Below are 13,798 nucleotides of genomic sequence, written 5' to 3'. Positions count from 1 at the left end.
ATCACAAGAGATAAGGGGTAGATTTCAATAAATGATTAAACAATTCTAGCAAACTTTTTGAATGTTCAGTTTTGACCTTTGACCTTGAATTAACAAAAATTGCACCGTACGAATTTTTGACGACCAGGCAAAAAATAAAGTACAGATATAAGCTTTCGAATGATATATAATATAGCCGTATGTTCGGTGGGTCCATTAAAGTCGTTAACTAAGCGTCTTTTTGAAAATATGTCACTCGCCTGGAAAGATAGTATGACAAGATAAGATGTATATGTATAATTTGATAATAAATTTTAACAACATTATATAACTATGCGAACATCGTTTGTATGTTTTTATCTTAAGCAATATCATAATTACAAACACGCTCATCTTTATTTTCTTACCGAATCGCATCAGTATTTTCATATAACCAAACGAAATGATACAAACTACTCGCATACACCTCAGGATGAAAATGTTTAAACGGTTGTCCTAAGATATAAGGATTTTATTTGTCGAACTTGGAGCACATAATGCTCAACACTTTTTAAATACTTTGTGGTTAGTAAGAACTCATACTTATACTGTTAATAAATAATAAAGGCCAACCCGACCTTTGTCTGTATTTGGCCTCTATGTGCTTGTATATTCGATAAGTGTGATACAACTGCATTTCTTTTAGGGCAGTGATATAGGTTGCATGGACCAAACAGTGAATACCAATCAACAATGAGCATACCAGTTACACGAACCCTACCAGTTCCCTCTTTAATATGCTTCAAGTGATTTATATGATACATAAAAAAAAGTCCATCATCAAATTTTAAAGGAAAAGTGAAGAACTGTTGGTAAACTTTGTATATCGCCAAGGAAACTTATTACTCTTCTAAAATTGAGAGTTGTGGAAATGACCACAATCACATATTCAAACTAACAAAATATCTTATAGGTAACAACAACAAAAAACGTTGCCAAGTTCATCCTCGTATTAAGAAAATTTAAACGTGACATTTTCTGATTTGTTTTTCAATAAGGCTGTAGCAATAAGAGGTGGACTAAGAGACCACAATGTAGTTAAGGTTGACAACATTGCATTGTTACAGGCTGATGCTGAATTCACTGGTACACCTTTGTTAAATACACAACTAATAATGAGATACGAACTACTATGCAAAAGGCACCAATTAACTCCTGTAATATTGATCCTATTCCGATCTTGTTGTGCAACTAATTTCAGATATCGTCAATGAATCATTTGATAAGAAAATCGTGCCAAAAGACTTCAAACAAGCTCTTGTGAGACCTCTTCTGCTAAAAAAAAACCCGGACTTAATTACAAAATTTATAAAAATTACACACCAGTGTCCAATTTACTCTTCATTACAAATAGAATAGGTAGTTGATAAGATACAAGATGTCATTTGAACTCTCACTCATTGTGTGATACACTTCAGTCATCATACAGACCACGTCATTCAACTGAAACTGCATTAGCTGGAGTACTTCATGATATCAATGCGGCTGAAGATAAACAGTCATCAGTAGTATTGGTGCTCTTGTATTTAATGTTATAGATCACATATCTATTCGGGAACGTCTGTCATGGGCGTCTGGCATAACTGGTTCCGCTCACCAATAGATTAAGTCATATGTGACGGATAGACATCAGCGTGTGGTAATTGGAACAACTACATCAAAGAAATGTCATCTAACATTCGGTGTTCCACAAGGTTCCGTGCGAGGCCCAAAATTTTACTGTCTTTTCTGAAAGCCAAAAGATGAAATATGACATGGCTATGCAGACGATACACAGGTTAACGTGGATATCAAGCCACTATATGTTGAAGTTGAATCAAGATAAAACCAAACTGATCATATTCACACCGAAACATCTTTTTTTCGTATTGACCTTTTATTTTGTGGTAGGCAGTTGTTGTTGTATTTTTATCAGACACTATGCAAGTTTTATGTTTTTGTCATTGATTTGTTTTAATCACCATATTGCATGTACAGCGCTGTAGAGTAATTTAGATTTTTTTAATAAGACGTTCTAATTAATTTTAAATTTTCATTTACATGTATGTGTGCATCATATACATTACTTTTTGTTGGTTGTTGAAGTGTCAGAAATGTTTATTTTGAAGTCAATGTAAAACATACATATATTCTGAAAAAATGTGGAAGATATCCGATCAGAATACATAACTCATAATACATTATCATATGACTATAAATTTTCTGTGTACTCATTGGCTAATAGCATGATAAATCATTATATTCACTGCGGCTTAAATCACGCGAAGTTAATATAAGATTTAGAACAACGTCCTTGTACCTAAATTTAGATGTTCCAAGGCAACATCAATGACGTGGGAGTTTGAAGTCATGTTGATTCCCATTTTGTTTGTCTTTTTCTTCTTATGCGTGTATCGCTTTGGCAAACTCAGCTGTGAATTCTTATGTGCTGGTTTATGTTTTTTTTATGTATACGTTTTTATTCTGCAGTTAGTCACCACGTTGGTTTTATCATGCATATCTATTATATAGTCGTTTTATAAAAATGTACTGTTTGCAAAAGTATGAAGTATTCTAAATAATAAGGATGTTCTGATTCCATGCAGTAAACCCTTGCTGTAATAGGCACAACCTTTTAGAACTTTTGGTCCTCAATATTAATGCTCTTTAACTTTCTACTTGATTTGGTTTTCGAACTTTTTTTCTTCTAGGCGTCACTGGTTAGTCTTGGTGGACGAAACACGCGTCTGACGTATTAAAGGTTAAACCTAGTACCTTCTGTTAGCTATTATTCGTGTGTTTCTTTGTCATATATGTTCTCCCATTTATTAGTATTGTAGTCCTATCATGTAATTTTGTCATTTTAATGTTATTTTTAATATTGCCATAAAAGCGGAAGCTTGGCATGCCACAAAACCAGGTTCAACCCACAATTTTTGTCTTAAAATGTCCTGTACCAAGTCAGGAACATGGCCATTGTTATATTATAGTTCGTTTCTGTGTGTGTAACATTTTAAGGTTGTGTTTCTGTTGTGTCGTAGTTCTACCCTTATTTTTGATGTGTTTCCCTCAGTTTTAGTTTGAAACCCGGATTATTTTTTTCTCAATCGATTTATGAATTTCGATTAGTGGTATACTTCTGTTGCATTTATTCTTCTTGTTATTGGTGTAATTTTCTTCCTTTTCCGTTTTTTATGTGTTTTAGGAAATTTTATTTTATACTCAACTTGAACTGGTGAAGGATAATTAGTCATATTATAACACAATTGTTGACTTTTGATTTCAGTTGATGTATCAACTCAAGAGATATGACATTCAACCTCTGTGTTTTGCCTCGGTGAACTTGATATCTCTTGGGTTGATAGATCATTGTAGCAACCTCATCATAAGTCAATAACTGTATAATATTACTTAACACGACTTACAATAATTAACGGAATAATCGACATTTTTCAAAGATAATATAAAGGACGGTATGGCATTGGATGTTGTTTTTTATGATACTTATATGAGGATTATTTTTATAACATTTTTCGAACGGCACAACATATTCAGTATTAGTAAGAACATACTGTTTAAGTTATATTATAAGTTGTACGATCTTCTTCTTTACTATATAGTCCTATCTATTTAAATAAAACATATTGACGAAACACTGCGGCATTTTTTGGAATTAAAACGTGTGTTTTTTGCATGTGTTGATAAGTAGTCAATCCGTATCTGGTAGACTCAACTTCATGTAAACGCCACGTTAACTGTTTGTTAATTCCGAAATTTCGGTAGACATTAAAGTAAACCGGCGTTTATTGTCGCGTTTACTTCGCGTTAACGTGAAAAGAAACGCGTCTTCTGTTTATCGTAAAAAGTAATCGGACGTTTTATTGTTTGTTACGCGCGTTAATGCAGATTGTCTCGTATCCTCGATACACTGACCGTACATATCAAATTTTAAGGTATATTACAATTCAATAATCAACTGGTTTTTGTCGATTGACATATATAACGATTATATCTAATGATATTACAACTCTATAATTAATGAAAATTAACCATAGTATGTTTCTTTTTCTGCACAAATAAACAATTCAGGCGTGTCCTTCTTTTATTTAAATAATTAAATCATCAACAAAATCCAGCAGCTTTCTCATCTTAGACAGGCGAGAAACTTGGAACAGTATATCAATATATAAGTTCCTGCTCAAATCAAATATATTAAGAAAAATGTATTGACTGTATCAAAAACATTTGTCCCCTTTACATTTTCTATGCCAAGATGGATTGTATAATAACGATGAGAGCAACATTGGAACACAATGACTACAAAATTTTGTCTCAATCAATTTATAGTGCCACCATGTCCTCTTTATATTCAAATATTAAATCGTAACAAAATTTCAGTAGTTATGATACCTTAGGCTGACTTGTATAACAACATAATTCGTCCGTATCAACAAAAACTGACAGAATTTGCATTTTATGTAAATCTATATAGCCGTATAGTAAATTAGTTATATTTCTATGTCATAAAGGATTGTTTAAAAAACGATGACAGTTTCGGAACACAATGACTACTAAATTTTGTCCGCATCAATTTAGATTTCCAGCATATCCTCTTTTTATTCAATTTATTGAGTCGTAAATTAATTTTAGTAGTTTTGATACCTAAGGCTGACTCATATAACACAATTATTTGTCCGCATCTTTTAAGTGCACGTACGAATAAACTTGTTAAATCTGTAGTACAGCCCTGTTTACTTTAAAGTTCACTCAGGTAGACATTAGAGATTTCAATTTTGTCCACGTTAACGTAATTAAAGTATTGTTGTCAACGGTTAACCGGTTAGGGACGACATCAAAAGTTCAATGAAGGATAAGAAACTTAATTCATATAGTTTTTTTACATAATTTTTAATCAGTAATACGATTTAATTTTACGATTTACTTCATTATTTCATTTTTGATCTTATATTGTGTAGACATCTGGATGTGCAATCTCCGTCGTGCAAGTCTTTGTCATACTTTAAACTAAATGCTAAATCAAAAACTGTAAAAAGCAAACCAACGTGAATGTAATCAATGTATACTTCATGATACAAATATCAGGATTAATCAATTTTAATTGAAACACCTCACATTATTTTCGGAGACAACAAGACAAAATGGAAGAGTCATCCGTTTCAGATTATATTCATTTCTACGATATCAAGACGTTTTTTTTTTATTTTTCAATTTGAAGTTAATACAAACGCCATAGTTGATACCGTGTATTCGATTATTAAAAGTCAAACTTCGACAGGAATCTTCACATACAAGCCTTATAAAACCAAAGGCTAAACTTCAATTCATCGTATTATAGAAACGTAAATGTTTGACCTGGATGGAATGTAGTCACATTGACGCTCATACCACATCTTCTTATATCGATGTGAAGGGTACTATTGCTAAGGCCTTCAAACATTAACTTAAGCTACCAGTTAACCGGTTAATCGGTCGAACGATTATACGATTAACCTGTTAGGCAAAAGTATACGATTTGACAACACTAAATTAAAGTGAACGCAAAAAATGCAATTACCCAATGAAATATATCCACGCAGCGTTAACGTGCGTTTACTTTATGTAATGCTTGCTCTGCTCCCAACTGTGCATGCCTTAAAAAGGTCTTTTCCAAATTATATTAAACATTTTGTTTCTAACCACTTAACATTTGTTGTCATATACAAATTATTAATAGTCGAACGATCGTTTTGTTAATGTTCAATCGGCTTATCGTGCTTACCAATTCACCGAGACGGCAGTGCTACGAGTTCATCACGACATAGCTGTTGCATTTGATAATAACTGTTGTGTAGTTTTATTAATGTTAGACCTTTCGGCAACATTTGACGTCTTCGACTATTCCATTTTACGACAGCGACTTGAATACTCGTTCGGAATATCTGGAGCCGCGCTAAATTGGTTGTTATCATATCTTACTGTTAGAGATCCGCGTATCGCAATCGGTTCTGTTCAGTCGGACGATATTCATCTGAATATGGTGTTCCGCAGTGATCCGTTTTTGGACCGAAACTTTAAATTACGTTGCCAATACAAAGTATTGCTTTATGTGTTGAAACCTCTGAAACAGGAAGCACCCATGTACCTTCAGTAACTAGCTTACATTTACAAGCCAATAGGCATTCTTCGGTTTAAAAACAATATGCTTCTAGTCAAATCAACAGTTACAACAAATACATACGGAGAGAGACGGTTTGATAGAGCGGCCGCCATTTTATTGAATGATTTACCAAAAGAACTGTGAAACACAGAGTCTATGAATGCTTTCAAGAAGAACTTATTTATTCAGACAGGCTTTTTCATATGATTCATAATTGGACAGTATTAGAACTTTATTCGATTTTAGTTTCCATTTCAATGTAATCTACTTACTTTTTTAGTATATTTATTTCCTTTACACTTTTTTTTAGACATTTCTCATACTTACTTTCCTTTTATTACATATCTATTTCCTTTACTCTTTTTATTTTTAGACATAAAGCTATAAGTCCAATTTCTAAATTGAAGCTCTTCTGTTGATTTTCTTTTGGTATTTTTCAAAATTTATCTTTATTCAAAAATTATTTTTTATGAACAATTTTAGATTTTTATATATTGAGTTGTATTTTTACGGTTTCTATTTTGATTATATTGACATTTAGACATATAGATTTTTTAATAATTTTTGATTTTGTTTATATATACAACTGGAAAAAAGCATTGCAACACTTACATTGAAAACAATGTATAATGACATGATTGTAAAATGTGTATAATTTAGGTTTTACCAAATACTTTGAATCCGTTTATGGTTTAGAATTGAACTTGTGTTAATAACTTACATTGCAGGCAAAAACAAGACTAGAGAGACGCATCAATGAAGCTGTACTGAAAAAGTTATTCAAGCTTTTTCTAGTCTTCTATACTGACATTCTATAAAAGTAATTTTTACAGCAAAGTAACCATCTGATACAGAACACATTAATTGAACTGAGCATTTCAAACAGTTGTGAATGAGTTAAATGCAAATCATATCTGTAATTATTGAAGAACTAATGTTTTGAGAAAAATCAGTCCTGCAAAATTAACATTTTTGTGAAATGCGCGAAAGACTATTTCCGTGTAGCTCTTGTGTCCTATCCATGTATCATTAATATTGGATGAAAAGTAAGTTAATACCATGAATTTAAATTTTAAAACATAAACGGATTAAAAGTAATTGGTAAAACCCAAATTATACACATTCTACAATCATGTCATTTAACATTGTTTTCAATGGAAGTGTTGCAATACTTTTTTCCAGATGTATATATAGATTCTTACATTGATACTAGTGGATTATCGGATTTATACAATCGGGATAGTATAATTATCAATTTAAAATTTATAATTCAACTATCGAGATTGGATAAATCCGATAATCCAAGAGTAACTATGTAAGAATCTGTTTCTTTAATGATTAAAAAATAAATTTTCTTTTTTTGTTAAATAAAAATTCCCCTTTAGTGCCTTTCAAATTCCACAAAGTTGTCAATTTCATTAACACCTGTTAGCATATTTTGAATTATCCAGTTAGCTAAAAAGTTAATGACCCTTAAATTCAGCCAATGATCTTTTGAGATCATCGGCAACCACTCGTTGATTAAATTTTTCATACAATGGGTTCGGACAGGAATAAATTTCCATAGAATTAGAGAAATATATATATTATATAATGTACTTGTATCATTTTTTTTATGCATTGTAAAGCGCTTAGAGTAACTGTTTATTTAGATAAGCGCTATATAAGCACTCTTAATAATAATAATAATAATGATAATAATAATAATAATAATAATAATAATAATAATAATAATAATAATAATAATAATAATAATAATAATAATAATAATAATAATAATAATGATAGCAATAATAATAATAATAATAATAATAATTAACAGTATTTTTTTTTATCAAATTAAGTCATTAAAACGAAAGACATTTGGTTCCAGAGCGAACATTTCATTTTATTACAATTGCACCGAGAAATTGACCATCCATATTAAGGTAGTACGAACATATTTCAGTAATGAAAGGTCAAATACATATTTTTATACATTACCTGTCTTAAGAGTAAACATTCTCGTTTGAATTGTTTTACATTGTCTTATCGGGGCCTATTAAAGCTGACTATGCGGTTTGGGCTTTGCTCATTGTTGACGGCCGTACGGTGACCTATAGTTGTTATTGTCTGTGTCATTTTTGACTTTTGTGGATAGTTGTCTCATTGGCAATCATACCACATCTTCATTTTTTTATATACACTAGTCTATACATTCAACGATGGTAATAAACAAAAAAACGATACAATTATGGAGATATATGTCTGTTGATATAATGACTTATAGAGATACCAACGCATACCACAAAAAAGGAAAATTATAAGTGTATTATAGGCGATAAATTGTTCAGATGATTATCACCATAATATTTGTCATCATTATTCCATAAGGAATAAAAAAAACCCTGTTGAGTTAGATTACTGACAAATAAAAAAACCACATTGTGTACAAAATAATAATATAACATGTTTACACGCTTAACACATATGTCTTATGTCTATCTCTAGATTCGCCTTCCGTTACAAATTAACACTTCGACTATTGAAATGCTATTCTAATATAGCGGATGTAGTCTGTAAGTCTTGAGTGCTGGACATGCGGTTAAGCGAGTGTTGCTGTAGTGTATCAAAGATGTGAGTTTAAATCCCGTTGAGGGAAGAACATCTTTCATCATAAAGATCTAATTCTAACACTTTGGGGTACCACTCTCAGATATATTATTCATTTTAAACATCATATGTATTGACAACATCCCGCAAACAATTTTAAGAAATAAAAATTAACATAGTTTTACTTATATTTCAGATGAGGAGCCTGAGCTATACAAAGTACTTTCTCATTGTATCAGTAATTTGCAGTTTTTCAATTGGTATCTACATCATCCACATCAACATATTCAAAGGTATGTACTTTGATGAAAGGTGAAATGCTGACCTGTGTAAAATCAGGCTTTATTCGTTGCAATTTGTTGCCACTATCTATCAGTACCATGAGTTTAAATCCTAGCGAGGGAAGACCAACAAACTTGCTAACACAAATTTACAGATCTTACATTGTTAGGCTGATGTTTATACGAATTATATAGACTTGTATATACAAAATGTATTGTAAGCCTTGTATCACCATCATTGCTGATGATCCGATTGATTCATTTGTTGTAGAGTTGTCACTGGTTCAGCCGTTCGCTTACTAAGTACTTGATAGAGGTCAACATGGCTTGGTTTACCTTATTGTGATTAATTTTTTGTACGGATTAACAAGATTTTATTTTTGTTATACATGTTAGAAGTATTTAATGTTATAAAGGTCAACATGGTTTGCTCTGCAATTTAAGTTTTTTTTATTTCAGTCATTTACTATATGTAATGGTATTTATTTGTTTGGTAGAGGTCAGTATGGCTTGCTTTTCCTTTCCTTTACAATCTCATTATCAATGATTATATTTGTATATATCATTTTGTGTTTGTTTAAAGACTCTGTTTTATTATTTTTGTAGAGGTCAACATGGTTTGCTCTACACTTTTACTTGAAATACAAAAGTAAAAAGGTGTACATTTTATTTAATGTTGGGTGTTGTTGTTGAGGTCAAGATGGCTTGCTTAATTTTTCTAATTCTACAGTTCCTTAAGTTGAATACAGAGTCCTCGGTTGGGGATCCCTCTTGGGATTTGTGGCACTTTTGCAACCCCACCTTTGCTTATTAAAGTCATTGTCATTTATGCAGAACTTTTATAATTGTTCAGATGTAAGTTGCATTTTAACATGTTTAAATTAATTTCTGAATAAATGGCATTTAATCAACCTGTGTTTTATTAACAGCTAACATAGTTCAGACTCTTTGATCTAGGTCATTTATACAAGGTTTTCTCGGTGTTATCTGTGTCTAGGAACATTAGCTGACCTGACAAAATTATACTAATTGTAAATAAAAGACTTTTTGGCTGGAATTTCAGATAATATTTATTTTATTAATGCCATGTGTGCAAGAAGGCATTTCTTTGTTTAAGTATATCAACTTGAGGTCAAGGACTGCATCATTTTCAATGCATGATCATCTAATTACATTATCTAAATGGTCAATTCTTATGATCAGTAATTAATATCAAATTTTTACATGTGCTTGGACATGCGGTCATTCGCCTTTGTTTTTGGGAGAGAGAAAAAATTGTTTTGAATTTTATCTGAAAACCCTCCCATTTCCCTCCCTTTTAAATGTTATCATAAAGGACCTTCATTTTTCTTTAAACATGAATTAATGACAAAATTCATGAAGTGTTTATATAATTTGTATAAACATATGTTGGTGAGTGAATTTTACAACTCACTTTTATTTTTTTCATTTTTATGATATTTATTTTGTTACGGTGTGGCACTATTTCAACCCCACCTTTGATTATTAAAGTTATTGTCATTCATGCAGTACTATTATAATTGTTAAGATGTAAGTTGCATTTGAATTAATTTTTGAATAAATGACATTTTACTCAACTTGTGTTTTATTAACAGCAAACATAGTTTAGACTCTTGATCTAGGCCATTTATACAAGGTTTTCTCTTTGTTATCTGTGTCTAGAAACATTAGCTGACAAAATATTATTATTTCTGTGACTGTATCTTCCATTAATTGGTAGAACTCTTTACAATAGATAATTCAGGTGATCTGTACGAATTCAATCGTTATGCCTTTTATATCATGTACTGTATTAGGACGCTGTGTGTAGGTCGTGTACATATATATTCGAAGAAAAGATGACCAAATTATTGAAGCAACGAAAGGAACATTGACGTCGTCTTCTGTAAAACAAATATTCGTTAACGGCCAACCAAATCCTAATGTTGTCTATCGAACGATTGACTTCAATTCTATCCCATGCAACTATTTACAATCTTGTTACCAGAAACTATCTAAATAAGGTTACTTAATTAATCACATATATTTTACAATACTAGCAATACAATACTCGTTCTTATATTGTACTGTTATACCACTGTCCCATGTTAGGGGAGGATTGGGATCCCGCTTACATGTTTAACCCCGCCACATTTTGTATGTATGTGCCTGTCCAAAGTCAGGAGCCTGTAATTCAGTGGTTGTCGTTTGTTTATGTGTTACATATTTGTTTTTTGTTCATTTTCTATATAAATAAGGTCGTTAGTTTTCTCGTTTGAATTGTTTTACATTGTCATATCGGGGTCTATTATACCTGAATATGCGGTATGGGCTTTGTTCATTGTTGAAGGCAGTACGGTGACCTATAGTTGTGAATGTCTGTGTAGTTTTGGTCTCTTGTGGACAGTTGTCTCATTGGTAATCATACCACATCTTCTCTTTTTATAGCATAGTCACATGTGCGAAAATGATGTATTTATAATTATAATATTGGAGCCTTTATATGTTTCAGATGACAAGCCCATGATGTCAATTCAATTATCGGGACACTCACATCACGAACACAACTTCAATGGAAACGAAATCACATTAGTTACAGCTTATTTTGACATAGGAGCATTCACTAAAACTGCGAATGTGATTTTTTCTAACCGCACATATTATAATTGGATGAAAAGTTTTCAGTCTGTGAACAATTCTGTTATCCTTTATACGGATCAAATTGATTTTTCAGTGCAGTTCACATCATATCGTAAACCTTTCGCTAGTCATATGACTAAGGTCTTTATTCTGAATCAGAAAAGTCTTCGGGCGTTTCGTTTGCAACCACAAATCAAAGAGATTTACAACCAAAAAGGATACCCAACTCAAAGTATACCTGCCTATTCATCCGCAATGCATGCTAAGTATGAATTGATCGGAAAAGTAATAAAAGAACAAATCTATCCAACGACTTATCTTGCATGGATTGATATAGGCTATTTCTGAAAAATAAGATATGACTGCTTTAAAATGAAACCGCCAACAAAAATGAAACATGATCATAATTCATTTACGCAAGTTGAAGTTTTCAACCCGGATCTCACATTCAAGGACATTATGTATCACACTAAAAATTATATAGCTGGTGGACTTTTTATTGGAAAACCAAAATATCTTTTATTGTTCATCGAGGATTATAAAATTGCCGTAGAACGTTTTCTTAAAAAGAAACTGATGAACTCTGATCAGCAAATATTGTATGCAATGTATTTAGCAAAATCATTGTTTCAGCCAAATGCAAGAATACCTATTCAAACATTCTTTTACAAAGACAGTTTGAGAACCGGAAGGCATAATCAATGATTTTACCTAGTGAGTCTATGCTCAGAGGTCCAAAAATATAATGTCAGTAATAACGATTGCATCCCGAATTAAATGTCATATTAATCATTATATTTCATAGAAAACTTAAAGGTTGCCTTATGATCACCAAGGAGAAAACTATCTTCCTGGGGTCTGTTGTTTAACTTGTGATTAAAATTATCCTATTATCAATTTAATTAGTCGTTAAAAGGTAATCGCATGATTAGTAAATACAATAAGTAAATTGCGTTGTTCAACTTATTTTAATCATTGTATCTACTAATAACTGCATAAATTTGTAATCATTTGATTAAGTTTTGGTAGTGAAGAAGTGTTTTCCACAATGCATTGTAAATCATGGCCTTCTTTTTCTGCAATACATTATACATTTCTTCTTTTAACCAGTTTTTGGACAAGGGTACCAATAATTATTGAATATATATTTTATAACATGCTCATATCTTTCATGGAAAAATATTCATATTTTAGTTTTGTTTCCAGTTCATTATGAAATGTGCTTGAATGGAAACATAATTGTAGTGAATTCAGAAAGTAATATGCATTTGTGTACTATGAACATGGTTTAGGATAAAATTTGTAAAAATGAACATTTGCATTTCAAATTATGATTTGGGCCAGAGTTTTTCGTTAGTTTGATCGTAAATCTTGGCATCTGAAATGATGAGGACATGCAGGTGCTGAGTGCATAGGTCTATAAAAAACGCATTTAATGACAATGAGTAACTTAAAATGTTTGTTTGCATCATTGGTGATGAGCGTTGCATACTTTGATCATGTTCAAAACAATCTAGGTGCGGTCGTGACGAAATCAAATCGTAGTAGAAAAGTAGCGAGAGCGCAGTTAGGTCGTGGTAGGATCGCAAAGGTCGCTGTACCAGCGTAGAGACAACGTAGCGAAAGAGCGATTCTAGTCGATGAGATTGTGTTACGATCTAACAGCGACGTTACTTCGACCTCACTACAACCATCACGTTCTCATCGTGACACGACAACGCATCTACTACGACTTTTCTACGTTTATAAACCATACTAAATATAGCACGTTCATGCCGTCGTCAACGTTCTAGCCATGCTCGAGCGTATTGTCATTGTCAAAAAAATGTATAAAAGCTCTCCATGTTTTGTTTTTCTGTATGATATTTTGATCTTATGTCCTTTACTTCCGACATCTTAAGCATGCCTGACACATCTGTATCATTCCAACTATTGTTAAACAAAATATCGTCATTTGATCTTGACGAATCAGTTAAACGTTGTGATTCAGGTTGGATTGATTGATCTGGCATCTCATCTGGATCAGGATTTGTATCAGAGGTCCCTCTGGCTCTACCTTTACCACTACCAACACAACCACGAGTTCTGTTAGATTTTTGTGGTATGCCTGTGTTGTTTTCAAGAATTCTAT

Source organism: Mytilus edulis, chromosome 1 (assembly GCF_963676685.1).
Source record: "Mytilus edulis chromosome 1, xbMytEdul2.2, whole genome shotgun sequence".
Classification (NCBI taxonomy): Eukaryota; Metazoa; Mollusca; class Bivalvia; order Mytilida; family Mytilidae; genus Mytilus; species Mytilus edulis.
The sequence above is the reverse complement of the archived record's forward strand: the minus strand, read 5'-3'. Positions refer to the sequence as shown.